At 45.0% G+C, this 4,191-nt stretch overlaps 1 long non-coding RNA gene across 1 annotated transcript; it reads right to left on the reverse strand.

The window, feature by feature from the left end:
* Window positions 1-845: 845 nt before the first annotated feature.
* Window positions 846-3,763, reverse strand: LOC120098841 (uncharacterized). Its single transcript, XR_005497456.2, has 2 exons — window positions 3,271-3,763; window positions 846-1,172 (listed from the first exon to the last, which is right to left on the reverse strand). It is a non-coding gene; the product is annotated as an uncharacterized LOC120098841 (long non-coding RNA).
* Between the last annotated feature and the right edge of the window lie 428 nt (window positions 3,764-4,191).

The following is a 4,191-nucleotide window of genomic DNA, read 5'->3' on the forward strand; positions in this document are numbered from 1 at the left end:
TCCTTGTTATCGTGGCATGATTTGGCCTTGGAAGGTTGACTGTTAGCATCTTCAAATCAAGTGTTATGGCATGTTTAAGAGCTGAATTCGTCCTCGAGTCCTTAGTAATAATAAAAATAGAAGAGTTTTTTATCAATTTGGTGCTTTTTTTTTTACATTTTGACTTATTCAGGGATATGAGTAAATATGCATGTGTATGTGTGCCTATGTGTGCCTGTGTGTGTGCATGTGTGTGTGTGTGTGTGTGTGTGTGTGTGTGTGTGCCTCTGTGTGCCTGTGTTTATGTCAGAAGACAACTTATGAGAGTCCGTCCTCTCGACCATGTGGGTGCTGGGACTAGAACCCATCAGCTCGCAAGCAGGTATGTTAACCCGTTGTGCCAGCTCCCGGGTCCAAGCCCCGGGAAGTCATTTTTAATGTATTAAGAAAATGAAGAGCCTTCTGCAGTCTGCAAAAGGCTGCAGTCTAAGGGCTGACTTTTAAAGTTCCTCTTGAATTCTAATGACTTGGTTTACTTAGAGATATGTTTCAAAACTAAAACAAGGATACTATTTTTTTGTTGTTGTTGTTTTTCATTTCTCCCAAGCCCTTCAACCACCCTTAAATGTCAGGCGGTGATACAGTGAAATGACACCCAGAGGCTTTTGTGAATTCATTGCCAGAAAACTCAGTAATAAAACCTAAATTTATATTCCCTAACACCAGAACTCTCTTATCACCAAAGGGCTCTGAAAGTCATGGAGAGAGATGCCCACTTCTGGGTCAGGACACCAAGGAGACACAACTCTCTGGGTGGCTGATTAATTCAATTATCTTCAACCCCACAGTCATAACATGGAAACTGCTTGCTTGTAACTTTTCACTTATTTATTCGATCGTGTGGTATTGGGCACTGGAGGGAAGATATTTATTATATAGCCACCACTGAACTCGCAGTGTACGGTACCCATGCTGGCGATGTTTATTTCGGCTGATTCTGTTGCCTGAGAAGGCTCCTTCTTTGTTCAGACATCAGTCACTGGGTCTTGGCCACTGACAGAGGCCAGGCCACCAGCCGCTCAGCCTTCTCTTACTCTAGGGAATGGAATGTAGGGGAAAGATCCTCCAACCCGGCTCCAGCTGTGTACCATCTGCAGGAAGACGACGTTTGCGACGATCACGTCAGAAGAGCTCTGTAAAGACATAAGCGGGACTCAGTGTCCACGGAGAAAAGAAAGGAGTGTCCGAGTTCGTTTCTCCAGCAGGGTACCCAAGCCAGTTGTGCACCGACTAGAGTGGCGGGAGGGAGGCTCAGTCACGTGCACGGATAAATCTAGAGCCAGATCTCTGTCTGTCCGTGATGACCGCCCAGGCAAAGAACACACGCAGGAATAGCTTTGGGGAACTGGTTTGGTTTTTGGCGGGAGAAAGGGGTATTTATGCCCCTGGGAAGTGGCCAGGGGTCTCTGGGACAATGTGCGTGGGACTGTGTACCACTTGCCAGTGCAGGGATGTTGGAAGAAACTTCATCTACATGCCCAGGAGCTGGGTGGGAGGACCTTATCAAGTCAAACAAGGAGTGAAGCCTGTAACTGTCAGGGAATAAATGGCTGCCAGGGTTGATGGTGGGGGAGCTGGCTTTATGGAGCCTGGTTAGGAAGTGGGAGGGAGCCAGATCCTGCTATCCTCCTGCTTGAGGTATTTGGAGTTGAATGTATCCCGTGATGCTTATAAGTCTTTGTTTGTGCTGGTCACCTTTGACATCCTATTTGTAACAATACTGTGAACGACATAATTCAACGGAAATGGAAAAACCTATTGTGGTAGTTTAAATAGGAATAGCCCCCCATAGACTCCTGTTTGAAAGCTTGGCCCATAGGGAGTGGCATTATCAGGAGGTGTGGCCTTGTTGAAGGAAATGTGTCACTGTGGAATCCGCCATTGAAGTCTCCTATGCTCAAGCTACACCCAGTGTGGCACACAGTCTCCTGCTGCTGCCTGTGGGTCAAGATGTAGAACTCTCAGCTCCTCCTCCAGCACCATGACTGCCTGGATGCCTTCACATCCTGCCATGACAATAACGGACTGAACCTTTGAACCTGTAAGCCAGCCCCAATGAAACGTCCTTTACAAAAGTTGCCATGGTCGGGGTTGGGGATTTAGCTCAGTGGTAGAGCGCTTGCCTAGGAAGCGCTAGGCCCTGGGTTCGGTTCCCAGCTCCAAAAAAAAAAAAAAAAAAAAAGAAAAAGAAAAAAAAAGTTGCCGTGGTCATGGTGTCTCTTCACAGCAATGAAAACCTAACTAAGACCCCCCCCCACCGCACCCCTAGAGAAATAAGTCTCCCATCCCACTCCTATGTGCTAATTTTATGCACCCTCTTGGTTCTTGGACCCCCAGCATGCTAGTTGGAAAACATTTGCAGAAGATGAGAATTATTTTGTTACATGTGAAAATTTTGTTGGAGGTTAAGCGGAGGAGAGAGAGAGGCTAGAACAGGACCTCTGAGCAGCCTTTCTTTTCTCTTCCAATTCCAGGCACTTTGGGAGCTCCAGGATACAATGCTATAAACATGTGAGCTGGCTTCTCTGAGAAACAACCTTGACAGAAGCATCACACGTGGTGGGCAGATTCTGATTTTCTTGTTGTTTATTCATTTTCCATCAAATCAGCTACCCTGGGTCCCCCACACTGCTTTTATCACCTCTTGGGGTTCTCAACTAAAAATGCCCCCTGGGGATGGGTGGCACATGCCTTTGATTCCAGCTCTTGGCCCAGCCGCTCTACATCTTGAATTCTGGACCAGCCAGAGGTATATAGTGAGACTCTCTCAAACAAACAAAAACGAACGGGCTGGAAAGATGGCTAGAGTACTGGCTGCTTTTCCAGAGGACCCAGGTTTGATTCCCCGCACCTGAATGGTAGCTCACAACTGTCTGTAACTCAGGTCCAGGGGACTGGCCTCCTCCAGCGCCAAGAATTCATGTGGTCTTAGACAAACAGTCAGGGGAAAACATCCACACATAAACATAATTAAATAAGAAAGCAAAGAAATGTGGGTACATACGGCCTCTAGGTAGTAGAGGTAAGCTAATATTTGCAATTTCAAGACATCCTGGTCTAAAATGCGAATCAAGGCTGCACAGTAAGATCTTGCCAGAGAGAGAGAGAGAGAGAGACAGAGAGAGAGACAGACAGACAGACAGAGAGAGACAGAGAGAGAGACAGAGAGACAGAGAGAGAGACAGAGAGACAGAGAGACAGAGAGAGATCAAACAAATGCGGTCACCTCACCCTTGTTGAGATTTCATCTGGAAATCCACCATACCCAGAGTATAAGGGACACTCATCAACATGGCCTCATCGTCATGTCCCTCTGTCCTGTCCTTCCAGTCTGATTGGAACGTCCACCTCGGCCTGATGCTGTGCAGAATGGTTCTTACTTGTTTCTATGTCTTTAGAAAAGGCTCAGCAGACCAGGGCATTGGACACCTCCAGTGTTTCTCTCTCTATGCTAGGAATACATTTCATCTTAAAAACATTTCTATCTCTGTCTGTTTTAAGGCCTAAAAATAATGTCCCAACTGGTGTCAGGGAACATGTGGGATTCAGGCTGTTGTCTCGAATGCTACTTCTTGTGGAAAGGGAACGGAAGTCCCTAGGAAGACAGCCAATTCCGAGTCCAGATCGAGACATGATATGCTCAGAATATCTTGCCACATCAGATAAAAGCTATAAAGGCTTACTTACAAGGACCACAGTGGAAGGATCCAGTGGCCAACCTGAAGTGCCTACCACTGGCAAAACATGAGTTGATTGGAGCAAGGATGGTAACTAGAATAGGTTGAGACGTATAAAATACCTTATTATTTTATTATAATATATAAAATTATATTTAAATTAAATGTAGACATTATTATTAAATGTATATAATATAAATAAAAATTATAGAAGTTTAAATAAATATATACATATATAGAATCAATATAAAATCTATGAAATATGTTTTATTATATTATGTATTTACATATGCGTATGTTGTACATATTCTTTGGAAGAACAGTCAGTGCTCTTAACCGCTGAACCATCTCTCCAGCCCGTACATATTCTTTTCTGTGTGTGAGTGCGGGAGTTTGTGGGGTCAGAGGAGGCATCAGATCTGGAACTGGAGTTACAGATGGTTGAGAACCACCATGTGGAAAAGCATCTAGTGCT

The sequence above is a fragment of the Rattus norvegicus genome, chromosome 20 (assembly GCF_036323735.1).
Source record: "Rattus norvegicus strain BN/NHsdMcwi chromosome 20, GRCr8, whole genome shotgun sequence".
Taxonomy (NCBI): Eukaryota; Metazoa; Chordata; class Mammalia; order Rodentia; family Muridae; genus Rattus; species Rattus norvegicus.